Source organism: Tyto alba, unplaced genomic scaffold (genome assembly GCF_018691265.1).
Source record: "Tyto alba isolate M040663 unplaced genomic scaffold, T.alba_DEE_v4.0 Super-Scaffold_48, whole genome shotgun sequence".
Classification (NCBI taxonomy): domain Eukaryota; kingdom Metazoa; phylum Chordata; class Aves; order Strigiformes; family Tytonidae; genus Tyto; species Tyto alba.
This window is the reverse complement of record NW_024881324.1, coordinates 26,232,993-26,259,777: the sequence shown is the minus strand read 5'-3', so window position 1 is coordinate 26,259,777 and position 26,785 is coordinate 26,232,993. Positions and strand designations below refer to the sequence as shown.

The 26,785-nt window shown below is 39.3% G+C and overlaps 1 protein-coding gene across 11 annotated transcripts in view; it reads right to left on the bottom strand.

The window, feature by feature from the left end:
- The window catches only part of CTNND2 (catenin delta 2), a 699,957-nt gene that overhangs the window by 448,652 nt on the left and 224,520 nt on the right, over window positions 1-26,785 (bottom strand). The window contains exon 1 of one of the 11 annotated variants that reach the window (XM_042806917.1): window positions 7,212-7,580. The exons of the other annotated variants lie outside the window; for them this stretch is intronic. The gene's annotated coding sequence lies outside the window, so the exon portion shown is untranslated. Of the gene's footprint in view, window positions 1-7,211; window positions 7,581-26,785 lie in introns of those variants that run through there. 11 annotated transcript variants of the gene reach the window in all.

Genomic DNA, 26,785 nt, shown 5'->3' with positions numbered 1-26,785 from the left:
GCTAGATGCCCAAATGAAAAACATACACCCCGCATCTTTTAAGAATACATACATTATTTCCCACTTCCTCTTCCCTCCCTCTCTGAAGTCATGACTTAGCTTTAGGTCCCCAGCATAGAGCTACAGCTACAAGGCAAATTAAGTTCTGGCCTACTCAGTCAATTGATAGTACTGGTCCTCAGAACACATAAATACATCCCCAATTTACAGTAAGTCCTCAATGCACCAAAATTTTTTTACGATATATGCCAGTCAGCTCCTACTTAGTTATGATGTGCTACAGGGTTCGCTATGAATATTTAATACATGCTTTTAATTACTATTAAACACAGTGAATATAACACATTGTCAAAGTGGAAGGTACTGTGAAAATAACTGTTGAGTATACTGTTGTGTAAAGCATCATTCTTCAAAGACAGGCAACTTGTGCAATGAACACTGGGAGAGTATATAGATGCATGTTCTCGATAAAGCTCCTATTTAAATGCAGAGCTAATTTTGATATTGTTTATATAATTCTGTACTGTACGTATATTTACATGAGCTTTTAAACAACTGCAGAAATTAAGAGGGACAGTGGACTTGAAAAACTCGCTTACAGGTACATTTAAAAAAAAAAGTAAACACTTTTGGTGGTAAATATTTATAAAAGAATACACAGGGTACTCAGAGTAACAGCAAAATTATAGCTGAAAAGCTAACAAAGTAGTAATTTCATCTATGAAACAAAATTAGATCAATGGTCTTAAACAAAAAAAAAACATGGATTGCCAGCACATCAGTGAGTACAGCTGTATGTAGTGATGGGAGATTGGAGGTATATCCATATGCCCTCGAAAAATGGATCTGAGAAATACCTAAAGCCTAAGTCGTGTGGCAGAAATGAATGAGAAATCTATATATTCCATTTTGTTATTGCTGAAGAAAATCTCCCACCTCTAGAACTACAATTTCACTACATTTCATATTTTGGCAGTGAATGCACAGTCTTTCTTACAGAAGCTCTATTATTTCTGAAGAAAATTACATAGCATTGCTGCACCAGAGCATAGAGACTTAAAGTGAACCGAGGCAGAAAAAAATTATGAAGAAGGAAACATGATTAACGTAGGAGTTACTCAATACCATACTCATATGTAGTATTAATCTTGTATGAGAACAATTATATGAAAATAAAACTACTCTGAATTATTTTCTGTGTTTGTTCAATTAATAGTTTGGGGAAAGCAAGCTATTCATCTAATCCTAGCACCACCATATCATTTACTGGAAATTACTTTTTAGGCATCTGTGCTCGGTAAAAAATAAACCAAAAATATTTCAGTGTTTGAAACCTTATGAACGTTGAGCAAGTGCCCTTCCAGTGCTACCTCTAACCTTATGACTGTTTAGAAAGGAACAAATATGATCAGGATGGTGTAAAATTATTTATGAAAGCCCAAGGGCTTTTGCAGTTTATATATGATTTCCCCCTCCCCTTTTAATTACATCATTCTGAGTGAATGATTTCCAACACAATTTATATAGACAAAGCTGGTGACATTTCACCTCATCCATAGGATATTCCGATATGTGGTTTAGTTTACTATGTCTGAAGTTACTTAAAGCAGTAGTGTAACTTAAGTTTCAGTAAAAGCACAACAAAACCTACGAATTCTGGAAGCTCGGATAAGTCTTTTCCACAAGTACAAGGGTACCATAAAGCAACCCAACCCAGATTTACCTCCTCTAAGTCAGCCAAGCGCCACTAATTTCAGTAGATCTTGATACCTCATTTTAAACCATCTGAGAACTTGTTCTGGCTTTTAGTGTATATCGCTGATTTGATTATTAAAAAAAAAAAAAAAAATACTACAGGCAAATCACTAAAAATATTTGTGGCTGCTGAGTCAGAAGCAGCTTTCCTCCCTAAAAGCACTGAATTTCATATGACAACTGAGAACTGGTTCTCTCCGTGGCTAATGGCAGGGACTGGGCTGACAGTAGCTCTTCTGAAGGACTCAGGAATAAGTCTTTACCTGTGTGAATGAGTATCAGTTAGGTGGGAAATTATTTAAAGAGTCGGTACCTAGGAGTATAGGGCTGTGAACAGATAATGGCTTTAAATGTCAGGGAAAGACAGACAATGTAAAATAACTGAGCCACTGTGCAGAGTGAGCTGGAGATAAGGAGCAGAGCCCAAGCACAAAGATGAGAACTTGCTCCTCACAGAAAGCTGACATCAAGACATTTCTGTATTTGACTCTCAATTTGAAATTTGGCTATTAAATTTTTAGCACACTCAAAGCCAGTTGGGAGAGTCAGCTGTGGAGCCAAAGGAAACCTATTCTAAACTCAGGGCAAGGTAAACACATAACACTGCAGCCTTGAAGAAAACGGGGAAAAAAAAAAAAAAAAAAAAAAAAAAAAAAAAAAAAAAAAAAAAATTGCTAAAGTGATTGTTGGGGGTTTGGGGTTTTTTTGTCATTGCTGTTTAAAAACTCTGCTAGAAGATCTTTGTATTTTAATTCTTTATTTACTGACAATCATCTCTTGCAGGAGAAGAATTTTTGAGGTTTTCTCAGTTAGAGGTTCCTAGACACAGGCTGACTTTTCTATTGCTTAAATATTGCTTATCCATGACTTTTCTATGTGAGAACTAACAGCTTCAACAGTCTAAAAGAAAAAAGCATTAGAAGGTTCATGCTAGACTGGGCCCAGTGATAAAATATTGACCCTTCTGGAGATAAGACATTAAAATAACAGCAAAAAACTACAAGTCTGTAATATCACCTCTGCTTTTATGTTGTTAAACTACATTTTAGTCAACAGCACCCCTCCGATATTATCGATGACGGATTAATCTTAATCCTCTATGCAAGAGAATTTATATCAGGTTTTAGCATGCCCATTTTGCACATTCATAAACTCTGGCACTTAAGAAAACTTGAAAGAGTTGGAAACAGAGAAAAGCAAACTCAGTACTGAACCAAGTTGGCTTAGGTAAGAAATCAAAATAGAATGGCCTGTTACTGTTTAAATAAGGTTACTAATAAATTCACTCAAGAAAAAGGAGTGAAAAGGCAAGCGACAGAGGCTAGATCAACCACATTAGATTTTAGATTTACCACCATTTCCAATTGCGTGGTGGTTTCACAACACAGAAATGAGCAACCGCACAATCAAGGCTGTAATAAAGATGCTGTTACTTCTTACGTAGTCTGCTGGGCCATCCTGCGGGCTGGACCAGCCATCTACCTTTTTCTCACCATGGCAGCCAACATCATCTTTAAGCCACAGTTCATGCAAGTCTAACAAGGAATTTCAGCTGAACTAGTCCCGTGCGTGGGCCAGAGCGGGAGCTGGTATGTACCAGAAAGCAAAGGCATCTGCCTTCAGTTTCCAAATGAACTCTTTGCTACCACTCCTTACACAACATCTGTACAACCCTAAGAGAATGGTAATAATCACTATTTCTTTATGACACAATCAAAATATCTTAACACATGGTCTAGACGTGCTCAGTGATAATGTTATTCAGAAGAATGCAAGCTTTCCATTAAACAAAAATTATCAGTTTTCATCACTACCAGGAAAACTGAGGCCACAACTAGAAAAAAACCCAATCTGATGACATCTGTCTGAGTGCCTGTTGATCACCAAATGATTTAATGTTGCAACTCAACAGTTCAAATAGATACTGTTTCTCTGCCTATAGCTTTAGCAGAAATTGTCAATGAACGCTTATTGCAGCCTCCATAGACTTTACAGCCTTTCCTAGCACAGAAGGGACAGGTGTCCCAACTCTCAGTTTCTCTGACAACTTCTAAAGCTGTGAAAGTTATTTGGCTTCAACATGTTTCAGTCTACTGAGAATAAAACTTTTAGAACTGGTCTAAATACAAATTACACATAACTGTCATAATTCCCAGGTAATATGCAAAATGTATAGGCATTTTTCTTATCGACTGCCAAATTCTGATTTGCTCCACCACACTGTAACAAAACCAAGGATCTTTGCTGAATAACTCGTCCACTCACGCCGTCATTCGAAAGTGTTAGACAAAGGGTGTGTTAATGAGAGCACCTTACTTCGACTGACATGTAGTTGTGTTTCCAACTACTTTTTCTTCCAGATCCTTAACACTGCACGGTTTTGTAGCGCTCAAGATTGACAGAGATGTGTTGCATGTATTCATGGCTGGGAGGATAAAGTTCCTGCTTTAATTGTCAGATCAGCTTTTTTTCAAAAGCCAATTAATGGAATGTCTGTTCCGAGAATGTCAAACAAAGGTCTTGACCTCTGGCAGAAACTATTTGTAACAACATGAACCCCATGCAAAGAGTTTTCTGGGAGGATCTCAAAAAGAAATATTTTAAATTTCTCATTAAAACGATCCCAATGATTTCCTACATCATCAATCTCTAGTAAAATAAACAAAATCGAGAAAACTCCCCCAAAAACAATAGCCAACTTCATATACCAGATATAAATGTCAGGGTAGCAGCTTCCATCAAATTATTATATACTCTGCCAACTGAAAAGCCTGCCCAGTGTCAGCATTTTAAATATAGTGCATGCTGTTCGATGAAGGCTTCCCATTTTCTGTTACCTCTGCCTTTCCTCATAGCTTAAAGCAATATATTTAAAGTACAGATATATGTATAGTTTGTATGCGTGCACACATACAAAAGAAGCACGTTGATAGTATCATGGACCCATTGTATGGAAGGCTGCTTAAAACAGGGAGAGAGTTCTTCTACTTTAAGTAGCACGCTACAAAAAAAGCGTGTCGACATTAGTAGGTTATTAGGATGAATTGTCACCAATGACAGAAAGCTGTTTTATTGTATCTCTCTGTCGGTCACTTTAGGATTCAACAGCTAGAAGACTGAACACGTTTGGTTAGTTGGTTTGTTTGGTTGGTTGGTTGCTTTGCTTTGTTTTTTTTCACAAAGAGGAGAAAAAAAAATAAATTGCACCTCCCACTTACAATTATTTTAACGAAAGAATGCCTAAGCTACTGAACATCATTAGTTAGTACATAAACAACTACTAACTGTATAATAAAATCACTGAAGTAATTCCAACTTTGCCTCGAACTTCCAAAAATCAAGATGTTAACGTACGGTTGAATTCGTTCAGTTACTCCGAAATCAGTGGAGTAATACCAAAGACAGATTTGGCCCATTATCTACCTGCACACCATAAATGAATAATGCAAATGTACATGCAAAGGACCATGAAGTATCTCAGCTTAGCAGTGCGCTTGAAATGTATCACTACCTTCTTGAAATATTTATCAACCACAGGAAATTCCACAGAGAAAACACTATTAGGGACTTTGCGGAATTTTTATTTCTACACTGGACTCAGAGGACTTTAGAAAAGGAGACTTGAATTAACTGCTAAAACAACTTCAGGTCCTGCTCTGCCACCATGGGCTTCACGAGTCCCTTCCTAATTGCTTCAGAGTCACTTCGATGTCCTTCCCACTGGGGTCTTTTCGCAGCGCTTCTCAGAGGGGAGAAAAGGAAGGTAACAAGTTTCTGGACACTTGGCTTCAGAAGACACTGAAATTGAATAGGACGCAACTGAAAAGCTTCTGAAAGAATCCACAGTAACAAGCATGATTTAAGACACCACACTCAACTCAAAAATACCACATAACGAGTTAAGCGGTCTTATTAAAATCATCCTAGTGCTATAAACTAGTTAAAATGACTAGCTGGATCAGCTAGGAACAAGCTTGGATCAACCCTGCAAAGCATTTAAACTACTGAGCGCCAAACACTGAATTAGTTTTACTAAACTTTTTTTTGAAATAAAATTAGTTCCTGATCTTGAAGTAGTTTTACTGCTTTAGCTAAAGTAGTTTTAGGAAGAAAACTGGCCCTTAACTTAAGATTGAGTAGTTAAACTAGTTTGATCTACAAAATCTTTTGTTTCTAATTTTAACTAATAAAAACTGCTTATGGTTATATGAGAAGAGAATTCCTTCCAAGTCATACATTTTATTAATTATGGACTTTGGGAGGGTACATGCTTGTTCATTTAACCTGACAGACGCAGTCACCTAGTAAACAGTATTAATTCACAATAACATATTCCTGCCGTGTCTTGAGTCAGGAATAATACATAAACCCAAGCTGCTCTAACCCCCCTCATCCTTTTTTTTTTAATTTGGTAAGAAGGACTAGACTTGGAGGTGGGGGGAGGGGGTGTTTGGTTTTACATTTTAGATATTTTACTTCCATCCAGCCGAAAGATCACACTAGTAAATAAACTGTTACCTTAAGAAATATACAGATCTGTGTCAGAAAAGCCTGTTGGAACTCTTCCACATAAAATTCATTTATTTAGTCCCTTGAACATTCAGTTACATTTCCCTGGGACTTGAGCAGCACCAGATGGAACTAGATCATAACCATGAAGTATTTTCACTAATCTTCTGTAATGAATTTCAATTTAGCTGACCCATCTACACATTAAAAAAAAAAAAAAAAAAAAAAAAATCTACCTGAAAGCTTGATAAAGACTTAAAGGTTAAACATATAAGCGATACAAATCCCATTCTCACCTATTTAAGACTATACTCAGAAAAAATGTATCAATAGAGTACATAGTAGTTATTGAGAGCATTTTCTAAGGTAAAAGTACAAAGCAACAGGTCTGCAAGCTGAAAGCATTTATCTACAAAAATACATTATTGCACAAGAAAACTTAGGCTGTTCAATTGTTTTATCTCGGTGGAATTGCTGATTTTCTTAACTCGCTGCTTTAGACAAATTAAAACAAGAAATAACCAGTTAAATAAAGTGTTGCTGAATAAGAACATGAAGCATTTTGGGGATACAAGACACTTCCACTGAAGGGTAATATTTACTTTCTTGCCTTTAATGAACTTTAAAGTACCCATCTCTCTCTTTTTTGAGCCAAGAACACCGTTTTTTTTAAAAAAAAAAAAAAAAAGAAAACAAATAAACAAACAAACGACCAAAACCTACCAGCCACAAATTAGCATTTCACGCGGACTTCAGAATCTAGCAATTGCTACCTATATCGCCTTGCATAAGCAGATTTAAAGCATTTTTAGGTCCAAAAGTATTTCTAAGCCATTCAGAAGGGACGCTTAAAACAAGTTCTATAGCTTTTCACGAAACCTCCGTCTTCACCTCAACCAAATCCCAAAGCAGCCCCAAACAAGCGATCCATCTTTATAACTCTTTACCTTTGTCGCCCACTTGTAAATTAATCTCCTTAATCACTTCAGCGTTCGCTCTGGGAAGTCTCCTCAAAGCTGAGCCGAGTTTCCCTCCTCTCCGGAGCAGGAGCTCACGCAGGTCTGGTCATTTTTTTTTTTTTTTTTTTTTCCTTTCTTTTCTTTTTTTCCCTCCCCCTCCACCCCTCCCTCCTTTTACCCCTCACAGAAAGCAACTGGAAGCAAATCTGAGCGGGCGAACGCCGCCGGCCATTCCGATCGCTCGGAGAGACGACAACGGCCGCGACGCCCCCGGCCCGCGGCCCCTCCGCGTGCTCGAGGCAGCGGGAGGCCGGCGCGCGCGGGGCGCGGGGCGCGGCCGGGGCAGCTGCCGCCGGCCCAGCGGGGGCAGCGCGGCCCAGGGAGGGGGGAGGCGCGCGCCGCCGGGCACAAAGGTCTCCATGGCAACCGCGGTCCGAGCCCCCCCCCCCCGCTTCAGGCAACACCTCACCGCCGCCGGCCCCGCCCCCGCCGCGCGCGCGCCCCGCCCCTCTCCGCGCCGGGCGGGAAAGGGCGCGCGCCGCCGAGGGGCCGCTTTCTGCAGGGCTGGGCCCCCCCCCCCCCCCCCCCCCCTCCCCAGGCCCGTCCTCAGGCAGATGTGTATTTATTCAGGTTTTCTAACTGGGAGTAGAAGTCGCTCTGCTGCCGCAGCATCTCAGCACAGCGGCACACCACGCTGAGTTCATTAAACCACCACCCCCCCCCCCCCCCAGCCCTGCTTGAGCTTATACAGCCTCTCGCAATACAAAACATCGCATAATGGGGCGCCCTTCTTTTTCTTTCGAACTTCTGCCCTGCTGTAAGAAACTATGAACTAGGGTATTGTTTATTGAAATTTATGTTAAGCTCAATGTAAAGGTTAGGCAGCAAAAGACAGGAAACCGCTTATGCAAACAGCTGCCAGACACCGCTTGTGTGAGATAAGACAACCGCAATTGCTTACACAAACCAGATACCGCTTGTGCAAGCAGAAGAGGTACTGCTCAAAGATAGCCATGGACGTAAAAATGTATAAAAAGGGACTGTTTGAACTGATCAGTGCGGCAGTTGGTGGAGCGCAGACTCCCCTGCCGTCCAGCGCTGTCTTTGCTCATATTCTACTTGCTATAATTAATAAAATTATAACTGGATTGTGATCCATTGTGGTCTCAATTTATAACACTGCGGACGATGGCGCGAAGCTGCGAAACTTTGGCGCCTTAAATACACGGGCGTCTAGAAAACACAACCGAAGCTCCGATGTTTAGAAGCGCACGCAGCAATAAAAGGCAATGTTAAAAGGCAACGGCCGCGTGCCCGGCCCGGCGGGCAGCAGCAAGCCTCTGCCACAGGTTACAAGCACCAGCCGCGCGTACGGGGGTTACACCCCCTGAACGCTGCAAGATTCTTCATACCCGCTCAAGTCTGAGGGGTCTCGGGGTCAGGGATCGAGGTGCCAAAGGTGGACGTGAGGCTCAAGCTGTGTTGGTGACAAATAACCCCACGCAAGACCCCCGTCGATGTAATTACGCCTGTAAAAGATTACTGTCATCCTTCGGCCCAGCGCAAATGTTTAAGTAATCCAATTCTTCTGCTGAAGTCAAAACGATGTAACTTGCTTCCGAGGATTTCTTGCTAAAGTGCCTTATTCATACTGCACTTTTCAGCTGGTCAACACCAGTGCGACCTGATCACTTGAGGAAAACGACTGTGTGATGATGTGGTATACAAAGATCCTGTCAGAAAAATGGCCTTCCCTTCCACATAAGTATGAACTTCATATTCAAATACTTCACGTGAATAAAGTGTCAGCTTAAGACTCCAAAAGGAGCCCTTTCCTTCCCGATGTTTTTAATGAAACTAAATGTGATTATTATACCTGTTAGCACACAGCCTTCATTATTTGCTGCCAACGTTTGGGAAACAGGCTGAGGGACTGGACCGGCGGCTTGCTTTTTAACCTTTTCTTTAAATTACATTTCACTCCAGATCTTAAAGAAATGGCTCCTTTCTACTCACAAAGCCGCTCCCCTTTTCTGAATGACAAGGAGCACGTACCTAACACCCGCTACCGTTAGTGTTTTCCATTAGTGATGGGGAGTCATAAAACTTCAGTGCACCTTTCAACAGTCTTCTCTCAAACTGCCAACTGTGAGGCTGAGCTCAGCTTTGCTTGGTTTCATAGGACACACTGTACGCACCAAGGAAGGAAGAGCGACATTTCAGGGTCTGAAGGGGGGAAAAAAACTCTGATTCAGCCTCTACCAACCTTCCCTGGGTTTATCTGCGCTCCCTGGGGCAGACATAGGTACAGGGGTTGCCCTCAGCTCCCTCCCCAGAAAGGGGACAGAGGGAAGAAAGAGAACGCAGCTAAGCAGGTTCAGAAGTTTGGCATTAGACACTTCTTTTAAACACCTGCTGATGCCAATGCAGTAATAATAATAATAATAATAGTAATAATAATAGTAGTAGTAGTAATAATAATGACGGATCCAATCTCCCAGAAACATTTGGAAGGGGAAAGCCCAAAAGTTAACTGTATTTCTAAAATTTCAGGGAGGTAAAATGTTGCTGGGGGCAATGGATGGAAGATCACGTTGTAAAGCCCTTTATTTTAGCTCCTGAATAGCAAACATACTAGCTTCCTTCTAACTCTGCCAAGCTGCAAGTGTCATTTAAGGAGACCAATGTAACAAATTCTTGTTGTTCTCCATTGCTGCCTCGGATGTAGAAAGACGACTGTTTATAATAAATTAAAGGTCACAAATAAATGGCAATTTAATAGAAGAAAATCTACTCCACTTGAAATAATATCTCCAAGGGGTAATTAATTACACATCAGTCTGAGCATGTTTTCTTTCACTGAAATACTGTCAACAGCCGTCCTGTTCCATTTCAGTGTGCTAATGTGCATCACCATCTCTGGAAAGCTCTGTTGAAAACCTAGGAAAACAGGTACTATAAAGTCATTGCATCTATTGCATTCGTGGACAACACACATACAATTTTGAAGTGTATTTAATAGAGAAATTTAACCTAACAATACAATTCAAAGGGATTTTACTCTCACTGCGAAGATCAATGATTAGAATTAAAATGGATTGCCATATATTCATGAAAGAGTTGTTCAATCATTTGATATTTGTACAGGTCGCTGTCTTTATATAAAGGGATCCTATCTCATAAAACTGATTGATGAAAGTAGAAGAAAACTATTTTCATTCCAAGCCCGTATACCCTTCCTGTCATTAGAATATGTACTTTTTCTGAATCACAAAAATTCCTATACACTTAAAATTGATCAAATCCTCAAGTGCTCTGTTGATGTTTGGCTTACAGTATGCTGAAGCTGTGCAAACTTTGAGAGTTTGGACAGGGAGAAGTAGAAGGAAATCCTATAATGTATTTTAGGCTTTGTAGTAATACTTACTCAAGGAAAACTGCCTTTAAGCTTGGAGACTGGGAAAGGAGGTTAGGTGCAGGATTTTTCTATTGCTCATGCAGCACATGAACAGTTATCTCCGAACCACAATTCGGTGGTTTTATGCTAACATCCACAACTTCACTTTAATCTACACAAATGCACATCCACATCCTTTTCACACTGGTTCTTCAAGAATCGTTTAAAACATCTCCAAGCATCAAGAGTGTAACGACTAGGTGGATTCTTTATAATTCGAATGAAAAACATCAATACTCAAATCTGTGTTTTTCCAGAGATAAATCTGTAAACATTTCAAGACAGCCATACTAAGGCCGAATTTAAGGGTTTGCTTGTGCTCCCTTTAACGTGTCTAAGTGAGCTAACAGGATGCATGTACAGCATAAATTGCTGTACAAAGCCGAAATAAGATTATTTCATTTAAAGTCACACAAATATTTACTGGATTAATGTGTTAGTGGATTCTATACTGGGTTGTGTTGGGGTTTTTTCCACTAAACCCTTTCTAGGGCACGTTTAGCTGTTCCTCTGCTTGACAATCTATGCAGAATGCAGAAAGAAATTGCTCCAGAATCTTTCCCTTTTCTCTTCTAACCTTTTCTGGTTTGTGACACTACAGTTACCATGAAATAACACTGCGAGTACTGCAGAACTGTACATGTTTTTCAGAAGCTCAGTCCTGTGTCACAATCTCTTATCGTGTTTTACTCGTGTTTCTCTCTTGATTTGGTAACTCCATGGGGAAGACCACTCCAAGAACAAGCAAGGGGTTTGTGTGATACTGTGCATGGTGGCTCTGCAGATCCCTATAGTTTCTCTTCCACGGCATTCTCAGCTGAGGCAAACAGTGTAAACAGGATATTTTGTTCTTGCATAATAAATGAAGAAAGCCTTTTTCAGGGTCTGAATAGACAGTAGTATACAGCAATTATTTCCACCAACTTTTGCTCTTTATGTTCTGCAACACTAATGAATAGCAGAATTCTTTTTTAAAAAAAAAAATATTACAGGCCACAGAGCCTTTAAGACTTACTCTGTTTCACTGTCTCTGGGAATAACCAATTCAGTAACATTAAGAAATAAGAGAACATGCCTAAACACTGGAAAACTAGCTAACCAACATCGCTAAAAGAGCTACCAAGACATTTCCTACCATTTTGTATCCGCTTTTTAAGTATTCCTGAAAGTTTTTCAACACGCAGCAAGAATTTTGCAGAATACGAGCCACTTCTAAGTCAGACAGCAGAAAACAAAAAAATCTGAGAAGGGTTGGGCACTTCCATGACTTCCTGGAAACCAGAAGTAAAACTCACTCTGATTCCAGTAGGAACAGATTCAGGTCAACTAGAATTACCACGGAGAGCTAATGCTTATGGAAGTGCTGTACTTAAATCTCAACTAACTGGGTTAGTGGCGGTTTCTCTGAGTTACAAGAGGAATTTCTGGATACATTGTTCAGGAAACTTTAGCAAATAAAGATTTACAATTTAAAAAGTGGATTGGAAGTTTCTTCCCATATTTTTAATAGCTACGCAGTCTAACTAACTGTATGTCATGTTTTCTGATTTAAAAGTAAGGTTAGCCTTCACAACAATCAAATCTGGAAGGGCAGTATGATGAAGTCGAACGTCAAAAATACAACTGAATTCTGAAAAAAAGAAAAAGGATTTTGCCTTTTGCCAAAATTTATATTTACCCCCATAACAGATTTTTGCTTTTCAGCTGCTTTTCTACTGCGGAGCCTGTGATACCCGAGAATGTGTCCATTTGCAATATGAAAACACTTCCCCTACTACCTTCATCCAGCTTCATTTTCAGAATTGGTCATCTGGAGGCAATATGTTTTATCATTCCTAGACAGACAAGCACTCCCTTTTATAGGACTCATAAATACCTCTCATACTGATGGAAATGACCGGCAAGCCCTTAAAGGAGTGTTATATGTCGTGGAAATGGCAAGCACCTGCCACAATGAAACCTGCAGGTGACCGACAATGACAGAGCTACAAATAAACCAGTAAATGCACAGATGCTAGAATCACTTCGTATCACACGTGCAATTTTAGCTTTATTCTTGGTAACTGACTTGTCTGCCACCTAATTTCTGACTCCCTGTGATTTTTAGACCATACAGAGTAGTTATTTCTGCTGCTGTTCATATTTTTAAGTATTTATAGAAAGTAAATGGGATTATATTTTGTCCCCCCAGCCTTGGAAACTTGTAGCTCCTATTTTCCTTTCCCATCTGAAGTTAGAATTACTCTTTTAAAACTCATGTTCTCCCTTGTCCCTATCCAAAAAGGACCATTCATGCACCCACCTTCTCATCCTTCTATAACTGCTAACAAAACGGAAACAAGTCCAGCTTGGATAAACTCCGTTAATGTCAGTGGAAACTGTTCCTAAACAGGCAGGCTGAAGAGAAGCCCAGACTCACGGAGAGAACATGGATGTCTGCAACATCACCTGGTCCGTGCAGAGCCCTACCACAGAAAGCTGCTCTGAGCACTGTCTTAGAGAAAGAGAGGTGAGACGGGTAAAAAAAAAGGACAAAAAAAGGAAGTAGGTTATTCCAAGCAGTGTGATCTGCTTATTATTTTCTGATGTTGATTTAGTCACTGTAAGAACCACAGCGCCTAGTAGATAACCTTGCAGGTTATCAGGAAACCCGTAGCACATGCCTCTCAGAGGCCAAGATCAGCGGTCAGTGCTATTCTATACGGTTTAGCACACTTTGCTTTTTAAAAGCTTTAATGCAAGCATGAAAAGGGGGTACAGAAGCCATGACACTAGGGAAATTTCCCCCCCCCCCCCCCCCCGTTTTCACATCTTGGTCGTTGATTTATGCAGTGGAAATAGGAGAAACTGGAAAAACACCACGCACACCAAAGGAATATTATATTTCTACAACCTAGGTGCATTTATGGCTGTATTGCTGTAAGCACAAATGAGACTAGTTTGCAGCCTGTAATTTGTTAACAATATTTCATCTTCAACTGCTACAGTTATACCAGAAGAAAAACAGTGCGTTGACAGGCATGACTGCTGGTTAAGTCTTCCAGAATAAATCAGTCGCCTGTTCACTGCATCAGAGAAACCCACTAGATGCCCAGCAATGCTGAATATAATGAATTAGGACAAGAAGGAAGACTACCAACTCCCTTCCCTTTCACATCAAAAAGTTGCTAGTAAAGATTCCGTGATCAACCAAAATTTGATCATGCATGCCAACTCAGAGTTCAAAGTCTCCCTTCACATCCTTCTGATGCATAATGCTAGCTCAAAATACGAGAGGGACAGAAAAAGAAACATCATATCATAGGCAGTGAAAGATCTTTTTTTCCTAAGTAGCAGTATTACGCTGAAGAACTGACAAAGAAGGGGTGCAAGGTACCCCACAGGAGAAACAACCTGCTGCCTTAGAGGAGGAAGCCCTGTTGTTAGAGGAGACCAGTATTTTCTAGGAGACCAGTATTTTGCACAACAGTAAGGAACGAGAGAGCAGGTGCTTCTGTCACAAGTACATTCATATGACGTCTCACCTCAACAGCTTGCCTGTCACGCTGGCAATACAGAACCGTGGAAAACCAAATTAATGAGAGGATATGCTCGGTTGTATAAAATCTTAGAGGACTGGGTAATGTGTGCTATCTTCCCTTCAAATATAGGATTTTTTTAGTTAAGAGTTATTCTTCAAATAAAGGAAACCTCAAAGTCTCTTTATTTAATAGCAAAGTAAGTCCAAGGGAAAAAAATGGTATATCAGAAAAAGATTAGATCAATATTGGAACTAACAAATGGAATGTGAAAATGTGTTATTACAGCAGTGTACTCCATTGCTGGTGTGGTGATCAATGACAGAAATAATTCATCACCACGACACAAACCAATGTCTGTAACTCAATTTCCCTTGCTACATCTTGTATGATGTATACAGATGTCAGGTTAAGTTCAACATCTGTGAGGCTGAAGCTTTGTTATAGTCAAACATTATGATGGGATTTCTATCAAACTAAAAAGAGTTCAAGAGCCAAAAGTGTACTCTGAATCTGCAGAACAAGCACACAATCTCGTATAGTGTCACTTCTTCAGCCTCTGAGTCACTTTGAACAAGTAGAAGGCTTTTTAAGTCTGACTTTGTGTCACAAGGCAAAGAAGAAATCTATCCTTTTATCTGGGAATCATCTCTGACCAGGAATAAAGACTTGCTGCTCACAACAGGTTATTTTTCTTCTCTTTCTGAATATAAAAATACTCTACTGGTCTGGTAACATGAGGTTGCTATCTGCTCCCAAAAAGGTCTTGAAAATGAAATTATGCCTTTCACCAGAGAGCATGGTGCAATATAGAAGATGAGAGCAAACGTGACATTTTGTATGGAGAACAAAGATTTGGGTTTTCAGGCAAACCAGAATATAAACAGGTCAGGAGCTAGTAATCAAAATAAAAACATAATAGAAATCCATAGAGGGAATGGAGAATATTGACAAACATGCTTTTCATTAGAAAAGACTTTTTACATCAATTTTGAATTAAGAAAGTCAATCAGAAGTGAAGATATACTGAGAGCAGCACCAGGAAGCAGCAGAAGTTCACCAGAGAGAGGCTGTGCAATGACTTTGGCCTTCCGTCAGACACTTTACCAACGCTGCAGAAATGGGATATTAAACAATTAGCCATAAAATAGGTTGAATCATTTAGCAAGTGTTTTTAGTAAAAAAGCTGTTTCGAGCTTCTCTTTCGATAGCTTCAAAACTCTACTTTATGAAAATGGCTGTAGGCTGCTGATTTTTATTTTTTTTTTCCATGTATATTTAAAACAGACATTATGAAATCATTGGGCACAGACATACTGTTAACAACTTCTCTTTTTTCATGCAAAATTTCTTTGACAGCTTGGCATATAATTAATCACTTTTTTAAACTGAATGCACCCCGACACAGTGGACCTAATTTTTCAATCTGTCAGCCAGAATTTGCCATTAACAAACTTTACAAAACAGATTAAATACTTCACTTTCTTTCTTCTCAGGCTTGTGACTTGGCAATGGGCTGAAGAAAATGTGTATTTCCAGAAAGATTAATGAGTAATTATTAGTTGAGATTAACCTGTTCTATAGATTTAATGGATTTCTGTATTGGCTGTGGAAGTTCTCAGAAAAAACTGATGAATCCTTGCCACAAATGAAAACAAGTTAACCTGATTAGGAGTCATGGAGGCTGAGAGAGAAAAGGAGAATAGATAAAAAGCGGGGAGCAAATCTGATGCTCAAAAAGGTATTTGAGCCACTGATACTAACAGAAAAGACACAGAGGCACTCGTTAATGACTGCACCCACCATTCCTTTTGGGGTGACAGGCACATTAACCTTCACTTGCTACAGCAATTATATCAGGTACAAAATAAATCTATTTCAGAGAATTCTTTGGGACAATCATGACTGTTGGCTACCGGGATTTTAGTTTAGGCTTTTAATCAGACAAAGATAGAGGTGAGATTTTTTTGTTTTGCATCTGTTTCATAAGTTCTATTAAGGACGCAATGATTTTGTAGAACAGGAAGATATGGAAGTATGCTCTCATAATATCAGAGCAAATATTCAAGGCCTTAAATTCTATCTGTAGAGCATTATTTTAAAAATATTTGCTGCAAAAAACTAGACACATTCTCGCCTGAGAGAAAGCAACTTGACCAGTGATTAACAGACCAATTAAGTGACTTAAACTTCTGCTAGCATTCTGCAGTCAATCTTGCGATAACTCTAATAACTTATTTACCAATGCTACATTTAGACAACATCCTTTTCACACTGTGTCTTCACTCTGCAGATCCATCTTTTTCCTCTTCTCAATCTCTCCCTTTACCTTTTCCTTCCCTTTCACTTTTCTTACCTCCTTCTCTTTAGGCTAAGTCCAGTCCCCTTAAGAAACAACACAAAAATCCCAGCAACCCTTTGCAAGCACACCGTTCTCTCTGCTGGCATGTTATCCCTCTGCCTGTCCCTCAAACAATCCCAACAACATTCTGGGGAGAAAAAACACCTACTGCCCTTTCCGTACACACCGTTGGAAACCCTGTTGCTAGTTGCTCATAGTGTAGTTAAGCATAAACAGCAGTAGTATATATAGATATATTTTTTTATTTTTTTTTTTTTTAATCCAACTTGCTTTCTAATTGCCTCTTTATACTTCAAAATACGGCACAGGGCAATTAGCACCCCAAGAACCCCCCCACTCCCCCAAAACACCCAACCACCTCAATTCAGCACCCGGCGCTGGCCCCAGTGACCATCAGGGAGCAGCGGCCCTGGGGTGGCACTGGCAGGAGGGAGAGGTTGCCCAGTGTGGGCAGGGCAGTGTCCACCCCAAGCATCCCTTTTCTTTTTTAAAAGTGTCAATACATATCCCTGCCAACAACATCCTTCACCCCACCTTCACCTGGCTGGTCAGCCATGAACAACTGTGACCTAGTGGATAATTATTTTCCTGTGCACAGAGTGCCCCACCACGCTATTTTCTTCTCCCCCTTCACAAACTTCAAGAGATTTTGGTCGTTGCCTCGCCCCATGCGGAGATGCAAATTTATTGTCTCGTTTCTTTTTTTGGCAACACATTTTGCAAGAGTTTCTGCTTGTGCCCTGACCCATGCTGAGCTGTCTGTCAGCCTTTACACTTTGCCTGTGAGTGTTAAATTCAAAATCTGTTCTCGAGCTTTTTGAATAGCTGCACTTGTGTGACACGTTTGTAGCTACCAGTAAACCAAGCTGATATACTGTGTAGAAAACGTTAGTGGAAACTATGTAATGACAACTAAGAGACTGTTCGGTCTAAGAACTTACTTTGATATTTGAGACCACTAACTCTAAAAGCTGGAAGATGCGAAGTTATATCATGTTGACCCACATAAGAGCTCAAACTTGACCTGTGTTCAAAATATCTGCTGGAGGTGGGCCAGGTAGCAATGCATTTCCCAGGATAGCTTACCAGAGTAAGAAAGCTAACCCTCCTAATGAGAACCTTTTCTGGCTGTGTACATTCATGAAAAGAATGGCTAAAATCTTCCCTACCTCAGGCTTCTTGAAATATCTTTAAAGTACCTGACAACAGCTGTATCTCAGGGAAGACTCTCTCCTTCCCGTGGCCTCCGGAGGAAAAGTGTTGGCTTTTGGGTGCATTCACAAAATGGTCCATAGGGCCTAATTACTATAAATGAAGCTGCCTTCTAAGCTTTGCTAGTAGCAGACAGAATTTCTCCCAACTAGGAAGTTACGGACACTACGGCTGAGGGTATGACAGAGAACAGGGGCTTGCTGCGTGAAGAAAAGCAATTACATCTGCCTAAAAGAATCTTGAGACATATTCTACATGCATTTGGGGAAATGACTTTTTAAATTTCCTTCATGATGAGGAAGGAGATGCCTACCACACATTTCTAAACTAAAAAAAAAAAAAAAAAAAAAAATAAATAAACCAGCACATGCTGGTTTTCTTCCACTTGTAGACTGGGTTGTGTTCTCTGTGACCTAGGGAGAGCAATTCTGCTCTCACCCGCATGCAGGCATATCCCATATGTGTCAGCTGGAGATGTTTTGGAGAACAAAAGAAGAACTAATTCTAATAAACCCACATGGCTTAGACAGCATGCAACTTGGTCTTTGCTTATTTTAACAATAAAAATCAATGCAAATAAGCTTTTTAACTCAGAATAAATTATCACAGAAAGAACTTCGACTTGCACGTTTTGAAAGACCCGAAACAGGTAAAAGTCTGTGCGATACTGATATGCACACACAGCTGCCACACACATCCCAGGAGTAAATATACAAGCAGAAAGTGCTGCACCCATTTAAATTACCTTTTCCATACTTGAGAATCAATCTTTATGAGAAGGATACCTAGAGATTAATCCAGTTTAGAATTTACAGAACATTATACTACTTACAGCTGTGGGCAGTGCAGCTTTCTAGCAGGTAGTATACGAGAACCACCTCGAGATACCGTGATCTTAGAGACTGCATTAATACAGCACGATGTACCAAAAAAAGAATGGTCAAAAAGTCGTGGGTTTTTAACGAAAAGATTTTTCTGGCTGTCCGGGTGACGGCAGGAAGCCACAAAGCGAGTGCTGGCGGAGGTGGCCCTGCCGCCTGGCGCAGGGGCAGCCTTCCACGGAATCGGCACAGCGGCTCGGAAACGCCGCCGCGGAGGCCGGCTCTCGGCCTGAAACCAGGCACCTGGTCGCAAGCGACGGCCTCCGCTGGGGCTCCGAAACGTTTGGGGAGCCTGACCCCAGAGGCTGCGGCGCATTGTGGGCACGAGGGAGGCAATCGCAGCCCTTCGGAGAGGGCAAGGCCTTTTTCTGGGGTGTGTGTCTCCCGGCGGCGGCCGGTACTGTTAATGAGCCAAAGGGGCGGCCAAAGACGCGGGCGGCTTCTACCACCGAGCACAGGGCGAGCTGCAGGAGGCGTTCGCCTGCTTTGCTTTTCCTCTGCGACCTAACGTTTTGAAGCAATTTTTCTTATTCTGCCTACAGTCTCTTTTCCCCATCTCTCGTAGCTTTTGCCGCTCCTATTACAGCGTCTCTCTTAATTATTTTCCTGCATGCGAAAGCAAAGGACAACTATGCTTTTCCTTCTCTAAGATCTAAAACTGTGTCAAGTTCACATGGAAGGCTAGAGAGCTACTATGTGATATTGCTACTTTTTAGTTAAAATAACGACCTCACAAACCTATTAGATTCTATTGCACCTAAAAATGCCAGGTAATTTTTCAATTTGGGATTTTGCACAAAACAAAGAAACCCCAAGGATACTACTAAGTACCTAATTAAGGAAAAATTGCTATGGCATATAAGATTCAGAGAATCCTTGTTTGTGGCCCATACACCTTGTCATCTGCCGCTCTATCACTGGAGACAGAAGCCTCAAATACTTTCATAATTTCTTCTATAACAAAGATGTTTTGATTTAGTTAAGTCAAATATCCAAAAGAAAAACAAAAATCACAGAAAATACTGTGTGCCATATGTGAGACGAGTAATTTTTTTCTCATTGTGAAGATATTTTTAATTTTCTAAACTTACTATGATTTATCTCATAAGATAGATGCTTCCCATATCGAGCAATTGGCAGTAAGGAGCTCTGTTTAAAAGTAGACAGTCTTACATGGCCTTATAATATGCATGCAACTGTTGATTTAGAGAAAATGTATGAACATTATTTATCAGACTGAAGATCACAATACACTAGTTCTTTTCTGGAAGAATACACTTTAGAAATGGGAATAAGTTCGTAAGTCCAGACCATCCCCATACATTAAGAAAGACTACTTTTTTGATGAAAACTGCAACAGGCAGGAGTTGTACTTCTGAGCTAGAGAAAATACTGGAAAATCAAAATTTAAAATTTTATGAAGATAAAAGTAGCAATAACAAGAACTGTGTGTCAGCTTGGAGCATAATTAAAAAGAATGCGTGGAATGTCCGCAAGAAATTCTAAATTACAAGACTAAACAATGACACTTCCTTTCAACTCTACCATTATTTTATATATTTATAACTACATATGTGAAAAACACAGATGCAGTATATAGTAATTTATGTAAGATTGTTACAATATGAGAGGTTAGGACTAAACTGTTGATTAGAAGATCAGGAGAATGTACTCTTTGCTCTGCTATTCAAAATAATTCCAAATATCCAACAATCCAAAAATCTAAATATCTAAAATAATTTTTTACTCTCCAAGCACAAAACACCTGTGGTGCCAATGCCTACCATAGGTACTACGAGGTTAACGTACAGTTTCATCATTTCAGTACAGCAGTTGGTATTATTAGTGCCCATCACATGTACCTGTACAGTTCAACAGTTAGATGTCATGGATAGAAAGAGTTACACATCCCCTTACAGTTACATCAAAACAATTAAAACTTTAATTCTTTCAATGAGAAGGAATTTGGAATGAAATTATAAAACGTCAGTTAAGAAAAATAAAGATAATATCATTAAAGTAGCAGACTGTTTTTAACTTCGTTAAACACTATCAAAATGATTACAGCACAGTACATTTATTATTTTCCAAGTGGTTGAGATAGAAAGCATAGTATTATGAGAGTATAACGCGTGCCATGTCGGGCTGTCTGTTCAGAGACAAAGTATTTCATGTTTAAAAGAAAGTTACGTGGCTTTAGCACCGTAATAGCCTTATGTGTTGTAGGTTTTGCATCAGCACTCAACCAAAATGGCACTGCCACACACTGCATTTTAAACTTATTTTATGGACGGTTTTTAAAATGAACAAACCAGAAAATCTGTTGTTTGATAAAGGAACAAAGCTTTCCTAGAGTATTAAACCCCGCAATGGTAAGTGTTTGAGACAGTCTTGAAGAGAAGGATGACAAATAATTAGAAACTTGTGTATCTCTTTCTTCCATAGAAAACGTTGTTGCTTGAAGTCCAATCACAGGAAATAAAAAGTAAGAAAGGAAAATGTATCTTTGTGATGAAAACAATGTTCAGGCCAACATCAAAAGAGAAAAGTACTCTGGAAGCAGTATTTCCTGCAAAAATGAAGCTTTCCTTCCTTCCCTCCTTTCCCGCTCATGGCCTGACCCCAACAACCATGAGCGATCTCTCACTCTCTCAACAACAAATACTGAAATATGGTTTCTCCATATTTACAGGATCAATGCTGCTAGAGGAGACGAAGTGCTTGGAAAAACTACAGCAGACGTGCAATGTCGAAAATTTGCCATGCACAAAATAAATTTAAATATTTGTACCTCAACCTTGTCCTTTTTTTTTATTTCAGAGGCTCTTTGACCCTCTGGTGTACAGTCTGCACACACAAACCTGGCTGAGAAGGTGAGCTCCAGGGACCAGGGCTCTGGCACATGGTCATTCACCAGGTTACATGTTTTGCACAATGTTTTCTCTTAAAATTAAGAACGAAAGTAAAGACTGAAGTCGTAGGAAAGGACTAAGGAAGCTGCAAAAACCTACGAAGTTCTGTGAATTATCCTCACAAGCACGTACTTCTAAATTCTCCCCATTTCCACATAGTAACAAGTATTTTCATTAGAATGAGCGAAGTGGTGGCGCTTCCTATGCTGAATCAGAGCCTTTATCAGCTCATATCACATCAAAAACATTATGAGCAATCTAATCCCTCTGGGAGAAGGAAAAGAAAAATAGAGAGACCTAACTATGGATGTAATTTTGTTATTATGTATCTCTTGCATCATTCACTTAGCACGGTGCTACACACAGGTTAGCGATACTAACAGTTGCAATGGACAAACAGCTTCAGCCACACCATTTAGGAGCAGGATAGCTGAAAGATTACTTTCAGAATATGCTTGCAACTTCAGACCAAGCAGATCTTTTAATTTTTATGAAGGCTTCCAACAGCATTGTGCAGAATTTTTCAGTCTTTTAACGTTTTTTCATCCACTCATTTTGTGTACTGTCATACAGTGCTTACTATTTCACAGCTCGACATTTAAGGATAAATTTAAAAATGAAAAGAGTTACCAGTCACCTTGCAAAATTTTAGTTCTTTTTATTTCACACATTATATTGCCTTAATACTGTTGTTTTCCACCTTACCTGAGACATAACAGGAAAACTTGCAATATGGGCTTTCCATTTCCATACTAATTTCCGGAGTCCTGCTTTAATCTCAGACAGATTTCTCTCTACATTGAATGTAATGTCATGTTACTTTGACTTATGAAGGTGAATAATGCTGGGACAGACCCCTCTGTACACTTTCTACTGACAGTTTTTTGCTTGGTTATTATATTTGGAGTTGAAAATGGAAACTAACATAACCTTACTAATGACGCTGATGCTTCCAGTTGGCATTGAAAGCATTATAACTGCAGATGCTGAGCCAATTTGGACAGGAAGATTGACAGCAGGAATATAGTGATGCACGTACTAATCACAGACACCAAGGGCCACACTGCTTCGGGCGCTGATGCTGCTTCCCAGCACATCTTAGAGCCTCTCACTGCACACACTGGGGGTAAGAAAGCCATAAAGAACCATTACAGTGCCAGGACCACCCCTGACGTAACTCAGCACCCCTCTGTTTTCCCCCAGAAAGGTTTTGCTAGCATACCAGGAGAATCAGGATGCAGCTGGGGGAAAGGAAGGACATCTGGAACAATGCCATAAACCTGCATCTTCTGCAGCTGCGTACATAGGAGCTGAGACCCCTGAGATGATGTCTCTTGCTGCTGGGAGAAGGTACGCTCTCCAGAACGGCCAAAAGACCAACAGGCTAGAAAGACAAAAATTAAGCCAAAGGCCACACAGGCCAAGTGCCTCCTGAATCCAGGCCCTAATTTCTATGCTCAGCTGAGGTCAGGATGAAGGATTTCAATTATTTCCAATACAAAACAATAAAAATACTGTAACACTAAATATATTCAGAAAGTCATTGAGTACTGCTTCTATACAATCACAGATATCCTGGACACTAAAGCTATAGCTTTGCCTGTGCAGCTCCTGCATGATCTACTCATGGTGCCATCTATAGATACTCCTTCCTGTAAAATGTCAGTCCGGTAAGACAGTGAAAGGTGTTATGATCATGGATACATTTTTTTACTACCACAGATGCTGCTGGGCTCTTATTGAGCAGAATTAAAATTGCAGTTGTTTTTAAATTATGTCTAAGCATTATTTACCTAAACTCAGGGCTCCAACTCATCTTCATTTCTTTCCATTTTTATAATTCACTCCAATTGCTACTGAATGTGTTAAAATTGAAACTGTAATGTGAGCAGGAAGTCAAGACACAAGAGTCAATCTAAAATGACTATAAAAGTTAAAAAACAATTTCTTCAGTCAGCACAATCTAAAGATGCAGTATTTTGTACAGGCATTGTTAGGCTGATATGAAGAAATACATATTTGGAAGTTGTTCCTAAAAGAACAGCAAAACAAAAACTAATCCCCCCCTTCCAAAATTCCTACACAGAAGAAAATCATCCTCCTCTGCCCCAGGAAAATGAAAAGGAAAGGGAAAAGAAATGCCTCGTTAATAGGCCGTAAAGAAAGTAGCATAGTAAAAGAACTTTAATATATGCACTATTATTGAACTTATTTCTAATGTTGGATGTCTTGTGTGTTGTGTACACAGGGGGGAGAGAAGAAATCTATTCTTGAAGTCTAAATGAAAAAACTGTATTTGCCATAACCTAAACAGAAAAGAAAAACAACAAAAAAATGATTCATGTGCATGTGGTGTGTACCAGATTTTAATTTATTTTATGAAATTCAGAAGCCTTAAAGGTAAAACTAATAATCAAATCCGTGACACTTCCCCCTATTCGGTTCAGGATCATGCTTTGTTTTGGTCTCTTAGATGAACTAGAATACCTTTTAGAAACCACTAGCATTTCCCGACCAATCCTTTTGAGCTGTAACCTTTAGGAATTACTTATTTAAAATTATTACTTGGAAGAAACAGTACGAAGTGCTTGAGCTATGGTATATAAATAGGGTCTACATGAGAAGCAAAAGCTCTTTAGTTGACAGTTCATCTGGGCTCAGCTGAAGGAAAGCAAAACAAACTGAGAAATAAGATGTAAGCCTTTAACAATAAAGGAAATAAAATATCAGAATAAATTCCCAGCACTGTACTGGATTGTGCATCACTTCCTATTTTCAGACTGATTATCTTTCTAAAATGATTCAATACATCAGCCACAACTTTCGAGACAAATAGTAGAATTGTTGGCTGAAATCTTATGGACTACAAAATGCATCATGGCCCCTTTTATCCTTACAATCAATTAAATCAAAATCTGAATGGATGACAGCAGAGACATCAGAGGGAGATAGTTATTTATAATCATAAATACAAGTGGGTAGGAGGACTAATCAGATAGAGAAGCCTTTTTTACCTCACTTTACACCTTTAGATGCTGTATCACCGTTAGGATGTGAATATACTCAGTTACTGCATGTGTTCTAAAAGGTACTGATGTAAACAGTAGCTTTTTCATGGAAATGTGTAATCAGTTTCATTCAACCAGAAATAATTTAAGATGTGATAGAACTGGAAAGAGAAAGCAAACCAGGGAAAAGGGGAGAAAAAAAAAAAAAAAAAAAAAAAAAAAAAAAAAAAAAAAAGGAAAAAGAAAGGATTTTAATATTACCCCAAAAAGAAAATTTTAACTAATGTATTCTTTAATTCACAGCCAACAACAAATACTTTCAATGTCTCATTATTAGAGTTGTAATGTGTTTGCCAAAGGTAGGCAAAGGTACAGTGTACACAGTAAACTGTTAACGTTTACACAGTGGATTGTAGGACCAGCCTCTACCAACAATTTCATGGCTTCATCAAGCCCTGTCAAGTACCCTCCTCTGCATCCTTCTCACCTACCACCTACTCCCTGTTTTAGACGTACCCCAGAGACCAGATTATTTAATTAGCCAATAAACACTAGCAAGGAAAACTTTGCCTATTGCTCATTTTGACTGTTCAGCTGCATGTTATAAACTGATTACTTGTTGCCCGGTGATGCAAACTGATTACCTGATTTAAAGCCCTTAATTAAGCAGCCATTCATTAAACCCACAGTTAAACAGAATGCATGATATTTCATAACTAAAACAAATTGTTGTACACAATATCTTTTCATTCAATAGATTTATATGACCTGCTTACAGTCTATTAAGCTTGAATACAAAAGAAACATTATGACTGAAGTGAAAAAGGGATACACCATATGCTTGAAATGGGAAATAACAATAGAGCAATCAATAGCAAGTTATTATTTATAATAGCTATCAAGAGTCTATATCACTTTTAAACTAGCTCACAATTATCTCACTCACTGGGCCCAATTTTTTATAATTGTACGTATACCATGTGTTTCCATCAGGTGACTGCTGCTCTCTAAATAGAATATTTGACTGGGGCTGCCATCTACTAGTATTAGAATAAAACATTCTCCTTGTCAGAATAAAAATCAGCCCAAAATCATTCCAAGTCAACATTAAAATATTTGAAGTTGTTTCCCTTCCCTGGTAAATCAATTTCCTTCATAGTTTTCTTCCAATGTCACAATTTTCTTTTTTATCTACAGCACTATCTCCTTCCTCTCTCCTCCCGACAAGAAGCACAGAGATTTTTAGTTTCAACCCTGTCACTCGGCCACTGCAATTCTCCTTCCTGAACTACTCCATTCCGTTATCCTCAGCCATCTCAGACTACCCCGGTCACACTGCTTTTTCAGAAATGAAGATATTTCTTCTTCATCCTCTCAGGACAGTCCACGGACCACTGGGACTAGACATATGATGAGAGATGGACGGGAGGTGATTTTTATCACAGCAGGGTAAAAGGTAAGATAAAACCAGCTTACACAACTCAGTACAACAGGAAGAATACAACTATGAAATATCTGGTTACTTTTGCCAAGGATACATATGAAAAACAACAGCCTTTTGTCAAGGAAAAAAAAAAAAAAAAAAAAGTTATCTTGAAATCACAAGGATTTTGCTGGTTTATTCTTCAGTAGCCCCTTTACGGCCCTGTTGAACGTGGGTAGATTTTCACCCTCTTATGGAATAAACCCAGATCAGCAGTACGAATTCTGCCAGTTTTCACAGATGAAGAAGGAGAGAAAAAGAAGAGCAAGCAAGTATAACACCTTTCATCTTCAGGCACAAAATCCTCATATTATAGAGAATAATGACCCAAGAAATTGGGTCACAATATTTCAGGTGATTTTTTTATTAGAGGGCCCAGAGAAAAAAAATAACAGTTTGAATACAGTTTGCCCGGCACGCTCTCTGTATAATACAGAGCACTTGGGTTTTTTATATTCAAAGTAGACAAATAATTTCCTGGTTGGAAGCTTCTGAATAATGGTGCTTTCCTCTATTTTGAGTTCCTCTAATTTTTTGCTTCTGCCAATTAAAAATAACTTGATAAAAATAACTTTATAAAGAATAACTTCATAAAATGCTTATAGTTTAATCCTCTAATGGGAATTATCACAGAGTACCAATTTTATTCAAGTGCATTTAAAAGTCTTACCTACTTGCTGCTAAAAATTGAGTTATCTGAAAGTCAAGTCAATGTCAAATCTTGCTTTT